Here is a 26193-nt window from a genome sequence, read left to right as displayed (position 1 = left end):
TTTTTTTTTTTTTTTTTTCATTATGATTGTTTTATTGGGTGATAAAGCAGTGATCCTCAAAAAGATAATTTTTAATTAATGCACTCATTATTATAAGAAACATATATGCAACATATATATATGTTGATTTTGATAAAATTTATGAGTATTAAAAGTATCTAAAACAAAAAATATATCAAATATTATTTTGAGAATTTTCTCTAAATTTCATCAAAATGGACATGTGCAGATATATTCAATATCATTTCTTGTAAGGATATTATTATAAAATATGATATATATATATATATCAGTTTTTTCATAATATATGAAAATTTTTTATAATTAAAAAAAAAGACAATGTGTATATGTATGAAAGATAATTAACTATATTTATTCGCTACATTTTTGCTTTTTTTTCCTTATTTTTTTCATATTATGTAAATATATTAATATAATTAAAATGTGTTTTTATTTATGACAATAGTGAACATGTTAAGGTACTTATTTATTTTTTTATATAATTGCATTGACATATATTAAAAAGAAGGTTATTTAAAAATAAATAAGCATGAAAAATCATTAACTAAAAATGATAACAATAATTTGTTTGAAAATCGCGATTCACGAATTGAAAATCTCTATATTTACTACATTATTATATTTTAAAAGATTCATTCTTTTAAAAGAATATTAATTTTCCATTCAATTTTCTTTTAACTATAGATAAATAAAATTAATAAAAATTGATTTTTAAAATTTTGCTTGCATTTTTTAGAATAGCAATGAACAAACTATTTAGATGTTATAAAAGAAATTACATATCAAAAAAGATTAAAAAATTGAAATAATATATTCTATAAAATCAGTTTTGCAAAATAAAAATTCCCTTTCCTATAGCTCTAGACTTTTCTTGTTTCGTAAGCATAGATAAGGATACATGATTTGTTTTTCGAGCCTTCTCTGCCAGATGTTTGTTCTCAGTTTTGTTTATCGTGTACATAATTTCTGTATATTCTGTTAACGTCTTTCATTTTTTTTTAATTTTTTTTGTCCATTATAGCTAGGTGATAAAAAGATCTGGACAGTTAGTCTGAAATAAAAATTTCTTCTTCTGTGATTTTTCGTAGTAGACCAGGAAGTATAGTTTGTTTTGAGATAAATAAAATGTGTGAAAAAACGAACGTATTTTTAGAATTGTCGGTATTATACATAAAGAAATGTAGGATTTTATTTTCGTACATTTTTATAGATTTTTTTTATGTTCGTAAACTTAGAAATTTTGGATCATGTGTTTAAGAAATCCTTTGACGCGTATTTTTAATCGAATTTCTTCTAGCTTTCGATGTTTAAAAAAAAAAAAACTATTAGAGATAAAAAATACAAAAAAAAATAGATAAGATTAACATTAGAACTAACTATAATATATAACTATAGCAATAACTTAAAATTAATAAATAGGAAAAGTTAAAATACTTGTAAAAATAATTATATTTTTATCGGAATAAGAACTAATATTAATTTTGTTAAAACACTCGTACAATTTTCATAATTTCAAAACAAAAAAATCTAACCTAATTCTTATCATTTGTAGCTTTTTCATAATTCAAAACGAAAAAGTTGAAACTAATCTCTAATTTTTATCAAAAACATTCGTGCATTTTTTTTAATATCTAAAACTAAATCTAAATTAATTTTACTTACTTTGCCTTAGTTCTATTATTAAAGGAAACAGAAGAAATATCATTCGTCCCATTGAAATAATTTCCATCGACATATATGAAAATAAATCGATTATTTTGCTCTGCATAGCATCTATATATTTACCGCCTTTGTTCTTAATGGTCGATTAATGACTTAAAATTAATCAATCAAAAATGAATCTCTCGTTACGTGAATCCGATATTACGAAACGTGGTCGAACAACGATAATCGCGAACGTTATACGTTTCGAGCAAGTGGCCAATGGAAAAATGGTGGCGCAACTATCGGTTTACAGGTGTTCATACAGGCCGCAAACTTGGCAACAAGTACGTGGAAACTCGCTGAAAGCGAGTTTAATCTTGTCAACCGTGGATTTAACCGTGGAAACGAATGGAGCATAATTGTATACGATTGAACGATAGTTTGGATTTATGAAATTACGAGAGAAATTTATCGATGCGTTTGTTCGAAATTATATTGGAAATAATTGGAAAAATTGATAAGTGAAGAATGAAATTTACTTCAAATTTTTTAAGATTACATTAAAATATAAGATTATTTTTTTCTAGAAAAAACTTTTAACTTAACCTAACTTATTCTATTTTTGATTAAACTATTGTTATAGTTAAGAATATTGTTAAGAATCCACTATTGTTGTCAAATTTTAATTTACAAATGAATCTTTGAAATTTCTGAAGAAAGATTTTCTATATTTCATCATACGTGAATATGTGAATTTAGCACAGATCAAAAATTATTATCGTTCAACTGACCACTATTCTACTTAAATGTAATAATGATTTTTATGTAAATATGAGGATAAGGCATAACTTATTTGTATATTTATATTTAAAGTACAATTTTCTACAAGTTATCGAATTTTGTGTCTACGACATAAAAAAAATAATAAATAATATATACAAAAAATATATAAATATATACAACTCCTTTATGTAACTATTATTTTAATTAATTTAAAAAAAAAATTTATTCAAAAAATTCCGTTGTCCTTGTTTATTCAATTTTCAAATGTAAAAGTTTTATTATATGATACTTACAAAATTCTATATCCTTCGAAAAAAATAGAAAAAAATTCATCTCAAAAATTTATTTTCCCCCTCTCTTTTCTTTTAATTTTCCTTGAAAACTATCATAAATATAGCAATCCCGAAAAGTATGTCGAAAATGTGTTTCACGCTTCTCGAATTTGTAAGAGAAAATTCATTGAACGCGATAAATCATCAAAGAAGTTGCAAATATATATCTGACGAATTGTAAATTAATCCCGACGACCTCATAACGTGGAAATAGATTCCGCGCGTACGAAAATTTACGAGAGTAAATAATGAGCGGATGCGGGGTCTAGGGGAATTCGGTTGGCAGCGCTGGTGGAATCACGCATAAAATGTTCCTAGATACGATCCAACTTTAATTAACATCGGAAACTGAAGACGATGAAAGGAGAGAGTTTCGCGTTTAATTATAGCCTCGTACATTTTCATATAGCGAAAATCGAAATTATCTTTCGATAAAGATGATTAAAGAGTTTGTTAATTAAAGTGAAATATAAATTGGAAATTTTTTATTTCACGTTCAATATAATTGAAATATTTCTGATGTTTTTTCAATATTGAAAATTTGAAACGGAGATTTTTCTCTTCAATACAATTACATGAAATTAAGAAAAATTGTATTTAATATTGGATTTATTTATCATTTATATTAAATATTTATTTTATATATAAATGATTAAAATGATAATAAATATTTCTGAGAATAAGTATTTCTTTAAAGTTAAAAATATTAATTTTCACGCTCTCATTAATCATAAAACAAAAAATAATCATTTTAATTATTGTTAGATTATTTATAAATTTATATGAATTTATCAAATTAAAATTCGTATAATCTAATTTCATATATATATATATATTTCTTAAACTTCATTTGCGATTTTGCTGTACAATTATAAATTTCGTATATTTCTAAAAAAAAAAAATGTTATTATGATTATTATAAAAAAAATTCATTTTTCCTTATTTAACATACATATTATATAATGCGCATATCAATAGCCACAAAGTGTATTATAAAAATAGAAAAAGAAAAAAAAAGGTAGTTTTTATCAGGAGTCAACAGGCGGGTGATGGACAACGTGGTTCCGGTTTCGACATTCACGGTTGCAGATACGCGACCGCGATACCCTTTTCCGCTCGACGTAACGATAAAGGAGGGAAACGTTATCCAAGTCGGATGTCGTGGTTACGAGTAACCACGCCCCCGAAAAACGACATAAGAAATACTTTTTTCTTTTTCTATCGTCGCTTTTTCGCTTATATGCAATGGAACGAAAATTATATTTAATTATTCCATCTATTTTCGAGATTTTCGAAATGAAATGTATGCAATACTACAATGTTCAAAGCATATTTGAAAAAAAAATTTTTTTTTAATTAAAAATAAATCATTGATATAAAATAAAATAGGGAAGAAAAGTGGTTAATAAATAAAAAGTGATAATCAAACCCAAAATTAAATCACAAAAAGACAAAAAAAATATTTAATAAGCAAAAAAAATATACATCAAACAAAAGAACGAAATCGTAGAGGAAAAAAATTGACTTATCAAAGGAGTCATGTAATTGGAAAAAATGATTTCCTTATGATAAACGCGATAAAGACGAATTTAGATATTTTACTTTGAATATGTATATAATTTCACCCATAGTGAAAAATATAAGATCTATAAGAAATTTTATTCGAAATGAACATGAAATAAAAAATCTAAATTCGACTCAATTTAATATTTATTACTTTACTAGTTGACATTTTGAGAATTAACGAATCGAATTCAATCATTGAATAAACATAAATACTAAAATTTTCATCTTTCATATCAATGCGATCATCATCATCCAAATATAAAAAAAGAGGAAGAAAAAGAAAGGAAGAGAAAGGTATCCTGTTCACGCGCCGCCTAAAATAAGTCGAAATAAATCCTCGATGGAATCGACAAATAAATGGCAAATCGCCAGAAGAACGACAAGTTTACATAACAGAGAAGTTTGACAGCGCAACGAGCACGTGACTCTATCTTATCGACAAATATGCCTCTGCGGCGTCTACGATTCTTTCGTTATTCTTCTTTTACGTAAGTGGCCCGCGTGTATCGACCGGTCACCAACCGAGATGTGCATTCGATCCATTGTGAACGTTTCGCGCCAATTACCGACAGGCATCCCTGATATTCTAAATCGTTCTCTATGATGAATTGTATGACACGAGGTATTGGATTGAATGAAAGGAGAGACGGAAATACAAGTTCAAGAATGATTTATGGGTTTAAGAAATATTTTTGGGAATATTGAAGAAATAGAATTTGGAATTTTGTAATTATAATGATGTAATCGATTTTTTTTAGAGGTTAGGTTTTTAGGTTTTTAGAGATTTTTGATTAATCGAATCATAAAAATATTGTATGCATCATTTGGAAGAATATTGGAGAATTTTCAAGAATTTCTGAATAACTGGTTTGTGAAATTTTTGTATAATATCTACAAATATTTTATGTATAAATAAAAGAAACATTTCTCATATGTTCTCATATATTGTTCTCTAATACTCTTAAAATCACTTTTCTTCTATCAAATTCCTATTAAACAATGAACAAAACTCGAGAATGTAGTAGAAGCTTCGGAGAGAAGTTTACGTAAGAGTTGTTTCGGCAACTTGGGCGTTTCCCGCCAAGTTTCGTAATTCACTATTCCTCTAGACTTCTCTACGATCATATTGTGATTTTTCCTGAATTTCAAACAACAGATGAGACAGTGTTTAAAAATAATGTTTTATCTAAGCTACTCTAATTTTTCTTATTTTTAAAATTAAATTTTCACTCTCCAAATAAAATAATTTCTAACCATAATTTAAAAATTAAACGCACAAAAAAATCTTCTCTTTTAGCAATATTTTTCGTGTATCTAAATCCAAACACAATAAAATCTAAAAAATAATTTAAAAATTAAACACAATTACATAACATAAATGTAATTACATGCAAAAATATATCGATTTCAATAAAATCGATTCAACATTTCGATCATTATTTTTCGTAGGTTAACCTAACCTAAATCTATTTTAAAACTAATCATGATTTAAAAATTAAACACAAACGAAAAAAAATTGTATTTTTCATCTCAATTACATTACTAAAATTTAATTATATCTATTCCAATAAATTCAACTTAACGACATTTCTCGTATAACCTAAATCTAATCAAAAATTCAAAAATTGAATGAAAAAAATTTTATTTCTCCTCAATTATATCACCTAAAACGTGCAATTATATCCATTTCGGTAAATTCGATTCAACATCTCACGCGCAGCACCAGTTTTTCGTGTCGCGTTTCTTCTAAAAATAAGTGAGACCTCGATGTACATGTTCTCCGGTGGAAATAATACGTACCTTTATTGATTTATCATCCTTCACGCGAGTGTAATAAACCTAAAAGCCAGTCAACATTTCCCATTTCCTTTCGAAACGTCAATTTTATTTATTTTTAACTCTGAATACATTCTCGAAATTGTGGAGGAAAAAAAAGAAAAATATTCGAAATATTTTAACGTCGTCGTTTTGCTTGATGGTAAGGTGGAGGGGGAAGGGAGAGAGTCTCTTGAAGCAACTGTTGTTAATCCACCATAATGGCATATTGGTATACAATAATAAATGTGGTGAGGGGAATGATAAACTGATTTGAATATCTCGCCATTTTAGGTTCATGATCTTTATTCGTTATTTCGTTATTGCCAATTGTTTAGAGCACGCAAATTAATTATGGAACGCTGCAAAGTCAAATAGTGTGGTGAGGAGGACGTTTTATCGAAGTAATGAGTTCATAACTTGTTGTTTACGCAATAATGTTTTCAATATCGATGCAATTAGCAAATTAGCGATAAATTGATAACAATATATTGAAAGATGATGTAAGTGAAGATAAGGCTTAAAGGGTCATTATATGTAAATGTTATAAATAAAATATTTACGGAATATTCTTTTTTATTGCGATATTAATTTATCATTACTTGTAGTTCAAATTATTTCCAACGTAGAATAAATGAAAATGAATTCTTTAAGAATAAGAAAAAAAAAAAATATTAAGATCGTGGATTGTAAATTCTTTGCCTTATTATTTGACCAAGTTCAAAATTTTATTCAAGAATCGATCGAAACAAAATTATGAAAATTTTCGATCGTCGATTTTTTTTCATAACATTTTTTTTTTTATTATATATTTATACTGTGTATTAAAAAACACTGTGATTGTAAGACGAAGGATTGATACATTTATGAAAAATTTAAATACAACGCGAAATATAATACGCGAAAATACATTCACATTTCATTTTTTCGATTTATCTATAAAATCATATTTTTTTAAAAACAAATTAATTTGCATGAACGTTCAACTGATCACAAATATCAATTTCAAAAAAAAAAATATTTCCCTTTATGTAACACAAATCTAAAACGAAATTTAAAAACACATTTTTATTCGATGTATAAAAATAACTAAGAAATAAAACTCAAATAAGAAAATTACAAAACAATCCAATCCTAAAGATAATTCAATATGGCGGCGTAACGAAACCGGTTCACTCTACGTATAAAACTATAACTCACTATAAAATCGACGTATTCCATTTCGTAATTGTGTGATTCACAGTGAAAAAATCACGCGTTGTCGTAACATTTTCCATTTTAAAACGTTAAAAATCCCTTAATGGTTCTCGATTTGGGTTGGCACGGCACCGATGGGTGTCAGTTCGAAATATCGATTGCGGTCGTATTTATTACCGATTACGTAAAGCCAACGAGGCTTTTCTCCACGCTTCGCACGAATATATAACACAACAATTGTACCTCTTTCGATGCGACGTACAGCCGATAAGATTCGATTTCGTTGTATTTTCGTACTATTTTTCTACGTGTTCTATATACATTATAATTCTATAAATTATTTTACAAGGAAATAAAAATCATTCCAATTAAAATTCCGATAAAATTTATATAAAAAAATTTTTTTCAATTTTTAGTGCAATTTCATTTTGGAAAATTTTTTTTACAACAGATTGATAAATTCTGAGTATTTTTTTTAATTTAAAATATTTCTATATTTTTATATATCACTGTAAAAAATCAATTATTCATATTTAAATTATACAAAATATATTTTAATAAGTTCCATGCAAAATTTAAAATTTTTAAATTTCCACTTTTTTGTCAAAAAACTATATCAAAGAAATAAATATACAATGATAATCATCATTTTCCATATTTCAATTATAGAGAACCCATAATTACTATTCAACAATCAATTTTCATTTTCCACGCAAAAGCAAGTAAGAATATATAATTATAAAATTAATTTTTTTTTATCAAAAACATTTTCAGTAAAACGTGAAAAATATTTGGAAATCCGTCATTTTTTAGTTTTATACTCGTTACGCTCTTTCGCTCATGCGAACGAATCAATATTCGAAAATTCACGTAGCCTATAGGTCAGTGGAACGTACATACATGCTACATTTGCATAACTTGAGAAACGCGTGTTCCGATCGATGGAAACAGCTTTCTGCTAATCGCGGCTTTTCGAAACTCGACAATTTCGAAATGCTCGTTCTATTTTCCAAACTTCGCACAAACGAGTGGATTCTCGTTTGAGGCATGATTGCGACACCTATCGGCAAAAACCGTGGAAAATAGGTTAACACCTGGTGTGTGACGAACTAGTTGGGTGGCCATAAACGGATGGAAGGATGGTTGATGTTTTACACGTTAGCGGTAAATGGATCGTAAAAGTTGGATCTTATGAATTATTTTCTGTTGATTCGTGAAGTAAAATGGAAGAAAAATAAGGGAAAAATATATTGAAGCAAAGAAATGTCAAATGTTAATTGTCATTTTATATATAAGATCATAATATCAACAATAAAAATTGGTAAAAAGATTTTGATTGCATTTTATTGTAAAAGCTGAAAGTCAAGAAAATTTCTTAGGTAATTTTAGTTGTCATTTTATTCTGCTCAGATAAGTTGAAGATTCTACTGTAGAAATTAAAACAGTTGTCTGGAAATCAATAAAAGTTAGTAAAAAGATTTTGATTTTACATTATTGTTATTATTATAGAAATAAATGTCATGAAGATTTTAATTGCATTTTATCCTATTATAAAATTTTGAATGTTAAAAAAGTCCTCAATAAAATTTGTGCAATTGGTATCTTATTCTATATTAATTTGAAATATTATGATGCAATTAAAAATTTGATGCAATTGAAAATTATTAAAATTTCGTGTACAATTTTCACTGCAACTAGTGTTATCATTTTATTTTACTATATAAAATTTAATTACATTTTCAGATTAATAAAATTATATATATATATAAAATTTAAAAATTGTCACAAAATTTTTTCAATGTCCAATTGCATTTTACATTACCTTGAAAATTTGTATGCTATTTTGATTGCAATCAATGTTGTATCTTATGCAATTGCAAAATCTACAATATCATATATTGTCAATTGAAGATTAATAAAATTTCGTATATGCAACCAATGTTACAATCATATCATTCTAGAATTTCAAATATATTTCAAATTGCTAAAATTAATTTGAAGATCAATAAAATTTAAACGATTTAATGATAATGATAATAAATAATGAGAATGAGATTTAAGAACATTATGAAAAAGAAAAAATTCAAAAAATATAAAAATTTCAGAAACAGAAAATAAAAAAAAGACATTATTTCTATTAAAGAAAGATTAAATAATAACATGCTGTATATAAATTAAAACAGAACATTCACCGTTTAATTATTGACCACATCGAGACCCATCAAATTGAACCAAGTCGAAGCCAATTAAACTGTTCATCGCGCTCGTCTTTCACGTGGATCGATTATGGCTATTGAGAACTATCTCTTCGTCAAGCCTCTCCCTCGAAAAAACTGAGAAAAACTGTTCACAGAGAGGGAAAGTTTCACCAAGCGATTAATTAGACGAGTTTAATTAACATTCATGGTTTCGAAAGAATTACTCACTCGATCGAACTAAAATTATCTGGACTGAACCTGATTTCTACAATTTTTGGTGTCGTAATCAGATTTGCCATTTCTACGTTCATTTTGGTTTAATTTTGATTTGATTTCCCTAAAAATATAAAATTCCTTAATTTTTAATTGATTATCTTTCTAAAAGAATGTATAGATTTTTTTTTAGTAAATCAATGATATATTATTTATTTATCAAGAAAAATTAGAAAGAAAAATTTATAGATTTTTATTTTTAGTAAGTTATTTTTAATGTTTATATTATTTTAATAATAAAAATAATTTTTAATATAGATTTTGTGAAAGAAAATCCATAGATTCCTTTGTGATAAATTATATAATATTATATATTATTATATAATATGATATTTTCATTTATACGTAATACGATATTTTCATTTCATTTCATTTCATCAAAAATTTATAAATTCATAGATTCTTTTTTGGTAAATCTTCATTCAATGATGTAATGTTCTTTTATTGAAAATAATTTTTAATATAAAGATTTTTGTGAAAAGAAAAATATAAGATCTACAGATTCTTTTGTAGTAAATTATATAATATTATGTCATTATATGATGCAATGTGATATATTAAATATTAATATTATATAATTATATAATGTGATGTAATATTCATATATTAACAAAAATATAAAAGTTTTTAATATCAGGACTCCTCTGGAAAAAAAATTTATAAATCTATAGATCCTTTTTTGGTAAATTACATAATATTATATTATTACATAATATAATATAATCTTATATTAATATAATATTCATATATCAATAAAAATTTCAACATAAATATCTTTCTGGAAGAAAAGTTTATAGATTCACAGATCCTTTTTTATTAAATCATCTTTCATCATTCTAACAAAAATAATTATAAATCTAAAAGTAATAAATAATTTTTATATTTTTATTTTATATCATTCTTTTCCAATAAATCATCTTCAAGGTTACAATTCCTATATTCAAACAAAGATGAGTTAATATATCAATAACAATCCACCAAACATGACATATTTTCATTAACCTTACTTACATGTTACAGAAAATCACACTTATTTACAGAGAGGTGAATCAAGACAGAAAGATGAAAATTTTTGCCGCAGGTCGATCGCCTTCGAATTGTTTCGATCAAGTAGGATCCAGTGTCAGGACGTTAGTTTTAAAATAAACTCGGCCGTTATTAACAGCCGGTCGCCGGATTAAAGGATGAATCATGCATGAACGACTCGGCCAATGAGTAACGACTTTGACTCTTACGTAATTCGGTGGCGACACACGAGTGGGCGACACGTGCGACACCTACCACTACACGTTCCAATTTCGATCGATCTGTTTAATACAATTTTTCCTTTCTCTTAAAGTTATCTTTGATATCCCGAATCATCTTTGTTTTTCTGAATCTGAAATCTAGTGTTTGATTTATTTCTTGAAAATAGAGAATTATTGAAAAATGATTATTATAATTACATTATTGGAAAATAGGTTATTAGAGACTAAGTTGAAGATTAAATAATGTTTGAAGTGTAGTCATAAGTCATTGGAATCTAAGTTAGTGAGACTAGATTATTAAGAACTAAATTATTAAAGATTAAATTGAGTACTAAAGGTGCACCATTTGATGCAGTTGAACTTGCATAATTAAGGATTAAGAATTAATTAAGGATTAGATTATAAAGAATTATCTTAGTTATTGAAAATCTAGATAATTAAAATTAGATTATTAGAATTTAAATGATTGCAACCTAAATTGTCAAGATCTAAATTGTTGGAGTTTAGATTATTGGATTTATATTATTTAGAGCTAAATTTTTTGAGTTTTAAATTATTGGTAACCTAAATCATTGGAACTTAGATTACTAATATAGTAATAGATTAGATTAAGTTAAGTTAAATTAGGAACTTAAGTTATTGGAACTTAAATTATTAGACCTAGATTATAAAGGAATTTAATTAATGAAAAACAAATTATATCGACATTTAGATTATTGGAAGATATATTATCGTATGTTTAGATTATTAGTGTTAGGGTATTAGATTATTAAGATTTAGATTATCAGAACCTAAATTATCGAAAGATTTAGATTATTAAAGGATAAATTATCGACACTTGAGATCTACATTAGGTAGGACCTAGATTATTGAGGTTAAGTTATTGGAACCTAAGTTATCATAATTATTGGGACTTAGATTATCAGGAAATCTATATTATTGAAGATCTATATTAAATTATTAAAGTTAGGTCATCGGAACTTAAATTATTAGAACTTAAATTATCAAAATCTAAATTATTAATTTACATTACATAAAGTCAAATTATTGGTGTTTAGAAATAAAACATTGGAAACTAGATTAAGTTATTATTATTAATTAGATAATTATCATTATCAGGATTTAGATTATCAAAGAACCTAAATTATTGAGGATTTACATTAGATTATTGAAATTAGATCTTCAAGGATTAGAGATAAAGGGTCTAGATTATCAGAACCTAACCTAAATTATCAATCTATTTTATTGGTACCTGAATTGATACCTAAGTTATTGAGCGTAAGTCATTGAAAGCTAGATAATTAGATTATCAGGATTGGAAGAGAGATTATCGAATGCCTAGATTTTTATTAGTGAAACTTCAAATTATTAGGATTTATATTATCAGAACCTAGATTATAGATTACAGAAACTTAAGATCTAAATTATTGTAAATTATATCACTGGGACTTATTGGCTATTTGAATTTTAAGTCATTAAAGTTTAAGTCATTGAAACTAAGTTATTGATTTAGATATTAAATATGAAAGGTTATTGAGAATTAGATTTATCGAGCAAGAAAGATAATCATTCCAACACAATTGCTCTTCTACTATCCAAAATCTTTTTTAAAAGAATGCTATTTTCTTAACAATAAATTAATATATATATAATTCATCCTATCCAATCGAAATTCAAATAACACAATTCTATTCCCAATTGCGCGTAATCTATCTCAATTTTCCCATGCAACCTAACCTCACAAACTCACGTTCTCGACCCAATTAAACGCGAAGTAATGCTACCTGTACGACAAAGTGTCATATTTACCTAAGTATTTCATGATCGATGTCGCAAGATGAACCGCGAAAATTATCTCGATCAATCGAACACATTATAAAATGTGTATTACGTGAATCAATCGTGACATTCGCACGAAATTTTTCTGAGATTTTCATCGTTTGTTCAGCAATGATTTTCTGATCTTTACGTGAAGATACTCTCTTGGTGAACATGTAATGTTATTTATAGTGCTTTCAGAGGAAAAAATGGATATTATAAATTAAAATGGAAAAAAATTATAGTGAAAATTATAGAAGAAATAGTGTGGAGACAAAAATATTTATTGCATTGTTGTGATATTTCTTAGTATATAATACTAGGAATTATTTTTTAACGTTTGTTGAAATTTTTTTCTGATTTTACATATAATAGAAATAATAATAATATAGTTGTTTTATACATTTTAAATCTAATAATAAAATTTTTGTGAATCGAAAAGAAAAGATTTTGAGATAAAAGTGTATTGCAATATTGTACGCCAATATATTTCGACATAACCTCTATATAATTTAAATAGATTTCTACGTTCTTTTCAAAAATCAAATCTTTTATCTTTAATATTTCTTTTATCTGATTATTTATTTTATTTTCTAATTATCGATAATCAATAATCTGCCATATTAAAATTCATACTATTAAATAAATTTTACGTGTCATTTTCTATATAAAATTTAACTCAAACAATTTAATATTCATATCAGTCAGACTTTCAATTAGATTTCAAAAATATGTTCAAACCGTATTTCCAACACCTTTCTCTTTCTTCTTTCATTTCTCAATTATTTCCTGATCAATCGACTGTTTAATATAAAAATTCGTAATATTAAAAATTCCATGCGTTATTTTCTGTATTCGATATAATTTGAATCGACATTCGAGGAACAAATTGCAAGACACACGAGTATACGAGTTCTGTCCACGTGGCCACGGTATTGTAAATCCGCGATAGCTCGTTTCGATTACGTAATTACGAGCGATCGAAATTAATCCACAGAGGCACACGTGATCCGTGTCAAGGCAAGAATAGCTTTCCAGTTGCTCCCTCGAGGTGGCAGGATGCGTGAAAGCGGTAAAATTCTCCATCATGACAATGCTATATACGCTTGTATAATGTACACGAGTAAACTATTTCTATAGTTCTAAAGTTTGAATACTAAGTCTGCATATTTATTGGATAATTGAATTTTTGATAATCAATAATACAGTGCCTATATACAATGCCATTGAAATAATACAAAATTTGATACAGAAAAAATTGAGATAAAAGTAATTGTAGTAATATTGGATATGGTAATATGAAATAAAATAATTAAGTAACGTTTCCATAATTTAATACTTTTACGACTTGAATCGTAATATTTAAGCCACTAAAGTTAATCAATCACATTGCCATCGATTTATAACCAATTAATCCACGTATATTAAGCCATTAGCTTATCGAATTATCAACATAGTATATAGATGCAAAAAAAAAAAAAAAAAGAAAGAAAGAAAGAAAAAAAAGAAACGATTAAACGAACGACTTTTAAAATAAAATTATTCCAAATTAACCTAACAGCCAACTTATTAAATAATGACTCTCACAGCAGGAAACTGGTTTCAGCATAAATTATAATAAAACCGTTCACAAATAGTATTTGCACACGCATGACAATTGTTTTCAATGCTGTACAAAAATAAGTAAACGATACCTATACATATACTCTATTTAACCTAACCTAATCTAACTTGTATATACATATATATATATACATATATTAACAATTCCTCGACAAGTTAATCTAACCTAACCTCTACACGTGTGGTTATATATGTATATAATGTAATTATATATATAATATAATTTGAACATTTGATATTTGGCATCTAAATTAATAATTCTCAGATAATCTGTACATATATTTACACATATAGCTATATATATTTAATTTGAATACTCGATATTTGGCATCTAAATTAATAATTCTTCAATAATTTAACCTAACTTAATCTAACCTGTACATATATATATATGTTTATTCATATGTATGTATACAGTTTGAATATTGATATTTGACATTTAAATTAATGTAATCTGTATATATACATATATTTACACATATATGAATACATATATATTTGGTATTTAAATTAATAATTTCTCGACAATCTAATATAAACTATACATACAGTTTGAACAAATCTATGATAATTTATTTTAACCTAACTTATACTGTATATATACATATATGTGCACATGTATGCGTATACAATTTGAACATTCGATAATCTAACCTAACCTATATTATATAAATACATATATATGCATATATATGTATTATACAATTTGAACATTCGATACTTGATATCCAAATTAATGATTCTTCGACGAATTTAATTTAATTTAATTTAACCTAACCTGTATATATATAACCTGTATGTATATATATATCTACAAATATGTGTGTGTATATACACATAGTTTGAACACTCGGTACTTGGCATTTAAATTAACTGATTCCTTGAACGAAGAAAATATCTAGAAAGGAACGAACGAAACGATTGTTTATTTATGATGGAAACGAGAATGAGGAGACGATCGAAGTCTGGATTGATAGATGGATCCAGGTCGCGACCCACTTTCGAATCTTTCCCATCCGACTTTGTTGTAGCAAAAATAGTAAACCGGATTTGTAATTATATTTGTCGAGAACAAAAGCCAGGATTGATTTATGAAACATGCCCTCGAGAGAATTTTAAAGAATGCTCTCAAATATTATATTTGCATCTCAAAATTTGTATTCTGTGAGATAATATATTCATAAATAATTAGAAAAACATCAAAGCTAATAAAAATAGCGGAATTCTCTGGAAATAATAATTGCGATATCCATTATTACGAGAAACAATGCAATTTTGATTCCATAATTTACACTCTATAAAACAATAGTTACAATAATTTGAATAGTTATCCTGAATGCAGTATCTATTCACGAGAAATATCATCGAAACCGAGATTCAAAATTCCAAAATTTGTATTTTATGAAACGTATTATATCCATTCATAATTATCTACTAGTTATATTTTAAAATGCATTTCAAAATTCTAAAATTTGTATTTCCAAGAACGATTCTCTCGAACAATGACTCTTAATGCAATATCCATTTATGAGAAACACTATCGACATCAATTCTCAACAGTGAAATTGAAATTATTTGGAAAATATATATATATAATTCATACGATAAAATTTAGTAATCAATTCTCTGATAATTATCGATATAATGTCCCTTTACGAAGAAGAAAAAACTGTCAACATCGGTTTCCAACAAATTATTAATTTTCTCCAATTATTCACACGATAATTAACGAAATATCGACTCTCGGATATCAAAACGATTCCCTCGAATAATAATCCTCAACGCAATGCCCATTTATCAGAAATATTTTGAAAATACTCGACAATTCTCAACAATTTTCTCAAATTATTTATAAAATAATAGATAAATTGATAAATTTAATAATTTAATAATTAATAATTTATTATATATACGCGATCGAAGTTTTAGAAAAAAATTATTTTTCCACTGTAAGAATAAATTCATTACATATACCTGAGAGGCATACGGAACGTTTGAATGATGAAAGAAATTATGCGCGTATCAGTTACATGGATATACTTACATAAACTGTCGTCGTATCGTGAAAATCTCATTAGGAAAATCAAATGAGTCAGATCGTATTTTCACATGTGTTCGAACGTGAGTGTACCACGAAAATATGTTCTACGAAGGAACGAGTCACTCTTTTCGTATATCGTAGACGATATTTTCGTGCAAATCTATTTCTTGAAATACGGAGCACGCGTGTAGAGTAATACTTTTAATCGTATTAGGAGATTTTCAATTTAATGTTGATATGGCAGTAATTTGATTGAAGAATGATGATTAAAGAAAAATGATTAATTTTATAGGATTTTTAAAATGTTTATTTTTATTTCGATTTGAAAAGATCAGATTTGAATTAATTAACAATTATAGTTTTCATATCAAGTGAAATTTGAAATTATTAAAGAACAATTAATTTCATCAAAATTTTATATTTTTACGATTATTGAAAAAATGAAAATTAATTTTGTAATATATTGAGATAGAACTGTAATTACTTTTATTATTATCTATTTATTTTTATGGCATTAATATTATATATATATAAAAAAGATATTTAAATATCATAGAAAAATAATTATAATGTTAATACTTCGATCTGGTTTCAAGAATAATTTTCATTTAAAGAGTTAAAAAAAATATAATGATTCAAATATTTGAAAAGTAAAAAGACCGATTAATTTAATCGAAATATAATTGTTGTTTTTCAAAAAGCAATATCATCGAAATTGGACGAAACGACTAGTCCAATTATTGACCAATACATCATCTCGATCACAAAATTCGCGAGTCCCTATTTCCATTGTATCCGTGCTCCACACAGTTTTGATGCCGTGGCCCTGACACAGCTGTGTCTGTTTGCTCTGTTTGCGAATCACTTGAACACCGAACGGCTGTGTCCTTGGTCCCTGGCGCTCTTTAGAATTCGCGGCCACCGCCTTTCCAACTGAGAGATAAAGGTAAGATGGAGCAAAGCGTGCCGAATTTGGCATGGGTCCATACACGCGCCGCGATCAAGTTCCGCGTGCCTCCAACCACGCCGCCAATGGAACGCGTGGATACATAGCTGTATCGTTGTACACGGTGTCTGCTTTATCTGTGAAATAAAACATCTCGAAAAAATATGATGAACGACGCGAAAAAATGTTCGAGACAAAAAATTGTTTGATATACGAAGACACTATTCATAATAGAGAAGATGAACGTGCAGAAAAGTATGGATACTATTGCTTCACTATTTTACGTGTATTTTTGTAATTGGCAGAAATTAAGTTCTGCATCTATAATCGAATCGTTCGATGGAGAAAAGAATATAAAAAGATATTGAGCGTGATAGAACGATGTGAAAATGACTGAAATAAAATAAAGAAAAGTATCGCGAAAAATGTGAATGATAAAATAGTTCAGAAAAAAATTATTTGATGTATGAAAAGATATTGTTTGTTTGAGAAAATAGTAAAAAAGTATGGGTATTATTGTTTCACTATTTGATACACGTATTCTTGAAAATAAAACCTGCGCAAAAAATTAGAATGAGAAAATAACGTCTATTTTATACGCATTTGTGTCGATATGACAGAGAATAGCAATAAAATCTATTAAAACGATAAGATGAATCTTTTACATAATTTTATAATTGAAAATAATTAATTATCTTATTTATTGTAATAGAATTCTTCTATTCGTGATTTTAAATATTCAAGGGAAATTTATAGCGCATGATATTAAATTAAACGTAATCTTTAAAAGAATCAAGAGTGGGGATAGACTGACCAAGCGAAGAACCCCTCTTGCCTCTGTGCCGTCTTAAGAACTTCTTTTCAGCAGTAGGTAAAAGTACTTCATGCGTATTTTCATAGATGGTCGAAATAGTCGGATTTACAATCGAATTGTGTAACGAAAGAAAGAAAAATAAATATATCGAATGAAAAAAAACGATGTAGTGACAATGACTTCAAAGTAGTGTAAAATTATTCTGTAAGCAAAGTGTTAATTATTGACGAAATGTGTTTTCATAGTTTATAAAGATCCTACTATTGTGTCAATATGGCAGAGTTAGTAGCATGATCAGGCAATTGAAGATTCTTCTGCCATTTTGTTTGCCAACTTCTTAACGTGGACGAACATTACATTAAATTACATTAATGTGTAGTGTTAATAGTTTCTCTGTAAATAGAGGTTATATGAAGATATGAATAACTTTAATTTCTCAAATGGAAGTTTGTGACTTTTATTATAGTAATCAGTATAGTTATTTCTTACAAAGCTATTTATGTCGAAAAATCTTTAATTTAGGAGATATTGTAATTTAACGTTCAAAAACCATATAAAAGATAGCAATATTCCATTGTTCATACTTTCCTTGTTTTTTATACTAAGTTTTATAAATTTCAATACAAATTACAATATTTCTTAAACTAAAGATTTTTTATAAATAGATTAGTTTTTTTATAAGAAATAACGAATTGCATCGGTTAATGAAATAAAAATTATATAATTTTATTTAAAAAATTAAAGTTAATATTCGCATGATTTTTATACATTAATACACAGAAAAATTATTATATTATTTTATATTATTAAATTATATAACGTATCTCTGCATAATGTATCTCTTTATAGCAAATAACTTTTTTATCTGAAACATTTTTTCGTACCATTTGTATTTTTCAAGATATTTTATTGTTTTATATATATATATATATATAAATCGGACACACTATAGAAAGAATCGTGAATTATATCGCTGAATGACGGAGACGAGTCACTTATTTTAACATAACTTTGGGCGTAGTGATTTGTTTACGTGGACTCTCGATTTACTTAATGCGTCATTGAGTTTTTGCGTTCAAAATATCTTGCACATTGTTTGGATTGTACGTATCATTGCAATAATGCAATAAATTACAAATTGTAGAAATAATTGTATTTTTCTATATTTTTTATTGATTGAATTTTAATAAATTTGTTTTTCAATTTGAAATCTTAAATTTTTGTGTTACATCATTATTAAACTGCAGATTTTTATGCAATTCAAATTTTTATAAACGTAATTAATGGAAATAGAGTTTAAAGAAATATTTGTTTTATTTCTCGAATATCATAATATTTGGATATTTTGGATATTTTGGATATTGTGTCTTTTGTATATATATTCTGTAATTTTATATAAATTTTATAATTTTAATTATAATTTTATATAATTTTATATTTTTTATATATTTTCTGTAAATTTTCGTATATTCAAATTTTGCATAAATGCCGCAGTTTGGTCGTTATTGAAGCAAATATACGGGCAAATGGCCAAGTATATCATCTTTTTCCAATTTAAATAATATTTATAATTAATTCTATAATTTAACATAATTATATAATTTTTTTCTAATACAATAATTTTCAAGTTTCATTCAACTGTAAAAATTATATTCAATGTCATTAATAAATTCGTTTTATTTTCCTTACTTCTCTCCAAGTTACGAGATAAACAAGTGTTTGCAAATTGATAAATTTCATTTCGATATTTTATTATCTATTATTTTACATAACGTGAAAATTCTTAGTAACCTCTTGAACTTAAATTTATTTATGTTTAATTCGTTTTTCAAAAAATGTAAAGAATGAAAAAATTCATTATCCTGTTTCTCAACTCGCCTTGATGTATATACGTATGTATGTATATATGTATGTATACTTCTGAAATGGAATAGGCGGATCTACGTACGAGCGAGTCGAGTTTACCCGACGATCTTCTTGCGCTTGGTATTGTGAGAAACGGTCGTAAAGAGCGGGGAACTGGAGCGAAGAAACGCGTGAAATTGAGCCTCGAACGCGATTCGTGCTTTCCACAGAAGGCGCGAGTAAATGGAGGAATGAGTGAATTGTGCTAGAGATTGTATGTCGCGAAAACGAACTTGGAACTCGATGCTGAATATGAGGAATTAAATGAAAGGATTAGCGAATAATGGGCATGCATACTTTGTACATAAAATAAAATTACATTGAAATTTAATTCGAAGAAAAAATGTTTATACATAGAATTCGATAATCTATTTGTTACTAATATAATTAATGTAATGGATAGATAATTAATAATTAATGAGAATGGAAATATTTTAATAATTGAGATCGTTAACTTGTTTTCAAGTGGAATTGAAAATGTGATTTTTTAAATAGATTTCTCGAGATAAGCTTGATAATCAATTTAATTTATCGTATTAATGTAAATAATCGTGTTTTATTATTCTTCGATAATCTTACTTAGGATTGATAGAATTTATTATAATAATAAAATATGACGCGTCAGAAATTATTTTATAACAAATTCTGAAAACTGTTTTACTTGTAATTGAAAACACATAATATACAAATTATATTACTTTTTTTTTTGATTTTTTTCGTATAATATTCATTACTTTATATTTCAATCCGTATGTCAAATTAATCAATATTATTGTTATTATTCTGAAACTAATCTTAAGTCTTGTTGGTACCATTATTCTTTAAATAATTGTCTGTTTTGAAAATAAAATCTGAATTTAGCAACATCATCTATCATTACCATCCCACTTATTTAATTTTTATCTCTATCTAAAAGAAACATGAATCTATTATTTATATTTTTGATTCATTTTTTTTCTCAAACTTTATCATATTCTACATTTTTTAAAATCTTTTTTTATTATTATAAAATTTTATATTATATCTTCATTTTTTTTATTATATTTTATCCATTTTTTAGCAAATTAAATATTTCATATTTTTAAAAATTTCTTCCATATTTCATCTATTTTCTAACACATTAATATTCTACATTTTTAGAATTGTCTTCAAATTTCATCTAGTTTTTATTATATCATATTTCATATTTTTAAGAATTATCATGTTTCATCCATTTCCTAACACACCAAATATTCCACATTTTCAAAAATTTTCTTCACATTTCATCCATTTCCTGACACAAATGTTTCATATTTTCAAAAATTTTCACATTTCACATTTCATCCATTTCCTGATACAAATGTTTCATATTTTCAGAAATTTTCACATTTCACATTTCATCAATTTCCTGGCACAGTAGTATTCCACATTTTCTCGTGAAAAACAACATAAAACTTTTCTTCTTATTTCACGTTTGTCAAGGAACATGGCACGAACACGCATAAAGTGCAGTTTCAATTCTGACGATAATTATAGCACACTTTGCAGAAATGGAATACCACGACTCGAAAATACTCGCAAGACAATGCTCGATAAATGCTTTTCGTTATGTATACAACTTTCTTGAGATACACAAATCACTTTTTCTCGATTTAACGATCGATCAATGTTATCGCGACCGATGAAAAATAATGTCAACTTATTCATGCAAGAATAAAAGAAGAGGATTTGCAATGGAAATGATTGCAAAAAATTTTGTATGCAATCGATTCGTTTTAATGCACAGACTTTGGAAAATCTTTCTTTCTTTCAATGAAATGTAAATAGTAATTAGATTTCTCGATTAAAAATATATGCAGATATACTGTGTTGCGACTTGAACCGTGGAAGAGGTTAAGTTTCTTTGAACAAAGTCATGGAATTACTAGATTCTAGAGATATTTTAGATATCAAATATTAGATAATTGAAGATGATTCATTAGATAAAAATTTACATTTTTAGAATATTAAATATAGAATATTATACTTATATAATTGAAAAATGAATAATAAAAATATATTTATATTTATTAATATGTATTAAAAAATTTTAAGATTTATATATATTATATATATTAAAATTGTAAAATAAATAAGACTATTTTAATTATTGATGTAAACAAATATGTAATAAAGATAATATGCAATTCTCATTACAAATCTTTAGTTTTATTTGCCTATTTCAATTTGTTCATATTTGTTCATATTTGTCATCAATAATCAAAATTCAATGAAAATTGATTCGATAAAATTTCAATTTATAAATAAAAATTCATAATCCATTCGTTAAATCAAAAACGGAAGCGAGAATTCGATCAAACAAAATCGATCAAACATCCTTCTGTGTTCGAATGGATCTTGGAAGAGAAATTAAAGCTCATAATTGGTTCAAAGGGCAGGTGGACGATGCAGGTGCAATCGGGCAAACAAGCATTCGATATACACGCCGCAGATGGCCAATCACTCATTTTTGTTTCTTTTAAATTTAGTTCTCGTGCTTACGTAATTTCGATATTACCGACCGCGCACCGGCCTGTGTCCAGTGCATGGCCATTAGCCTCGAGAATAAATTAATAGCGCATATGTTGCACGGTATTCGATATCAGTGGTTCGACGCGTTCATGGAAATTTCTTTTTATAGAACGCAGCATGTTTCTAACTTGACACCATCACTTGAAATAAATACTTGCATATCATTGCATAAATTGATTAGATTAAATTTTATTTATTTTTTTAAATTATTTGTGAAGCGTTTATTAAATTGTGTTGAGAATTAGGTTATATTGGAAAAATTTGTCATTAATTTTGTAATAAAAAAATAAGTATACGTTAAAATAAATGATAATCAATGAAACCAATGATATTTTATTGATAATTGTTGTTGAGGTTTAGCAAGATTAGTGATAGATTGGATTTAAAATTGAACGTTTTTATTTATTTTTCTAAATTAATTTTCAAAAAAAATGAAATTTTTTACGATTATATTGGATAATTTAAGAGAGATTTGTTGTTACTTTTGTGATAGAAATTGTACAATATTATTTTATTGTTAGCTATGCAATATACAGATAGTTGTAAATGTTATTGAGATTTAGTTAGAATTATGCATTTCTATAAGTATCTATTGTATCTAGTTACTGTCAATTCACAAAAGCATTTGTGAAAAAGTGAGATTTGTAAATGAAAATTTCTTCTATCTTCAATATCGTGAATGTCATATTATTAAAGATTGTCTCTTTTAATTGTCAGAAAAATATTAACTAAAAATACTTATTACAAATTCTTTATTTTATAATTTTTATAATATACACGATCGAATGTATCAAAAAGATTTAGTTAGAGTAAGAACTAAGAAGACAATATACAAGATAAATGCATTTTTCTTATAAATAATAAATTTTATTTATAAAGATAATTTTCATAAAACAAAATCGAAAAATAAATATATATATGTTCATCAGACTAAATTGCTCTTGGACAAAACAATGACTGCATTTAAATGTTATTTCTTCAAGGGGAAAAAAAACATTATACGATAGTAATTTATGATAATTGTTTGTTCTTAAAAGGGAGAGAAAAAACCATAGTGATTCATCGAACACAAGTATACTCATTGCCTTTTTAAAACACCAAAGCATTCAGTATAATCGTTGATTATAATGCACACGCTATAATACATAACGGTTAGACATCTATTAAAATACATATAAAAACGAAGAAAAAAGAGAAACGACATTCTGCTCCATCTTGCAAAAATAATTTCTTCTTTTTCCTTCAAAAATTACAAAAATAATCGTCACTTAATAATAAATAAAAAATTATTATTTAAAATTAGATTTAAATTAAAACAGAAAAATTTCAATCGTTCAAAATTTAATAAAAAAAAAGGATATATTAAAAATTTCCACGCATCAAATTTAATTTATTAGCCATGTACGACGATTACACTTGTCATTTCTTCATTTCTGCGAAACAATTTATATACAATTTATATATATGCTTTTAAAAGTACAAATACTTAACATGTTAAAAAAAAAAAGATTTTAATATCACAATCAATATTTATATCACATATCGTATAAAAAGATAAAAAAATAATATATATTTTAATTATTAAAAATCTTTTATCTCTACGTTATCGACTGCACTTCACTTGAATGCGCGATTCAATCAGTTACGGTTCATATTTTTATGCGTATGTGGTATGGGAGCCTTTTACGTAAAACGTAATCAGCGATGACGAAGATAACGAGGACGATCTCGACAAGGACGATTAGTCATGGATTACGTGTTATCGCGGCTACGCGTCATTGTTCTTGGTAATCATTCGCCAACGGTATCGGTAAGAGAGGAGAAAACATAGGTTAGGTTGAAGTATCACCGTGAGAAAATGCGCGATCAAGATGTGTTGCTACATTCTGATGTTTCAATTTTTTACTCACGTTCAAATATTTCTCATTTTTTATAATTTAAAAGATTATATTAAAAATTTCGTTTCGAAAAGTGATTAAACAAAGTGCGATGTTTCAGATAAAATTAAATTTTTATTATATATAAAAAATTAAAGGAGTTTAAATGAAAGAAGATTATTATTATTATCGAATTATTTATCGAATTATTTATTGTATTATTTATCGAAATAATACAATATCGCGATAATTTAATATATTTTGCATATTTTGTGTCTTTTTGTGTGTATTCTGTTTTTGTATATTTAAATTTTATTTAAATGCATAAATATGTATAAGATAAAACATAAAATTTATGGTTTTAAAATTTGTGTGTCTAACCTAACCTAACTTAACTTAAATGAGAAAGGTAACATCAATTGTCTCGTAACTATTTCATCTACTCGTAAACAAAATAGATAATATCGTTATATAATAGTAATTATATAAGCTTTATTTGGTAAATTTTTAATATATAAACTTTTATATAACATTATCACGCAATTTGTGATAAGAATTCATATCTTTCCACTACATATGGTTCTTTTTGTCAATTATCAAAGCTACTTATAGAGACTTTTTCTTACCTCTTCAAAATAATAATAAATACTTAAAATAATAAAAAAACTAAAAAAAATATGATTTTTGATTTGTAAATTTCTATTAAACTTTAAGAATACCAATGAATTGAAAAAATTTACAACTTTATATTGTTCATGTATATTATGAAAAACTATTTGAAAATTTTTTCAAAAAAATCAGAGTGAGATAAGATATTATAGAAAATAATACAAGAAATAGAAAACATAGAAATTCTATTATTTAAGATGCTATAATTTCAGAATTATGATTTATAAAGAGAAAAAATCGTATTTTTTTTGTATGTTGCGAATGCTGTTAATAGCAATAGTTAATAGCAATTTCAAATATAGTTCAAAAGTAATATTTTGTAAAATGTTATAATATGAATAAATTATAAAATTAACAAAATCGATATAAATATAATGCAATTAATTTTTTAACATTTCGAAATTTTGTAACATTTAATTTTAATAAGAGATAATTCTTTTGTATGATATATATTTTCTTACTATTATCAATTATACATCCACTACCATCTATCAAAATATTCATATTATCCAAAATTATAATCAATCCAATCGATACAACAACAACCGCATATTTATACTGCAAGAAATTTCAAAAACGCTATCCAAGCAGAAATCATTCCAGGTATGAAAAATTAATTTCGCACATTTGTCACAAATGCAACGATTTAATGTGTACACGATGCGCTAAATTCTCCATGGCGAAGTTATCCGCAGAAAGTCTCTTTGTGTTCACTGTGCATGCATCGTGTGCCACCGAACAGGCCGGTTCGGAATAATCTGCCCTCTCGCCATTCCCTCTCACTCGTCCTGCCATTGCTCGTCTCCCTTTCTTCCTCTCTTTCTCCCGAACCGCGTTATATAAGAACCAACTCAGACTGGCCGTGAACTTACCG

General features: G+C 26.1%; 1 protein-coding gene and 2 long non-coding RNA genes across 3 annotated transcripts in view; all 3 read right to left on the bottom strand.

The window, feature by feature from the left end:
- LOC102681244 (LON peptidase N-terminal domain and RING finger protein 1) overlaps positions 1–26193 on the bottom strand; it is a 65739-nt gene that overhangs the window by 35195 nt on the left and 4351 nt on the right. The window lies entirely within an intron of this gene.
- Positions 874–2132, bottom strand: LOC116185823. Its single transcript, XR_004150727.1, has 2 exons — positions 1684–2132; positions 874–1042 (listed from the first exon to the last, which is right to left on the bottom strand). It is a non-coding gene; the product is annotated as an uncharacterized LOC116185823 (long non-coding RNA).
- On the bottom strand, positions 9487–11315 carry LOC116185822. Its single transcript, XR_004150726.1, has 2 exons — positions 10841–11315; positions 9487–9893 (listed from the first exon to the last, which is right to left on the bottom strand). It is a non-coding gene; the product is annotated as an uncharacterized LOC116185822 (long non-coding RNA).

This window comes from Apis dorsata, unplaced genomic scaffold (assembly GCF_000469605.1).
Source record: "Apis dorsata unplaced genomic scaffold, Apis dorsata 1.3 scaffold_293, whole genome shotgun sequence".
Classification (NCBI taxonomy): Eukaryota; Metazoa; Arthropoda; class Insecta; order Hymenoptera; family Apidae; genus Apis; species Apis dorsata.
The sequence above is the reverse complement of the archived record's forward strand: the minus strand, read 5'-3'. Positions and strand labels throughout refer to the sequence as shown.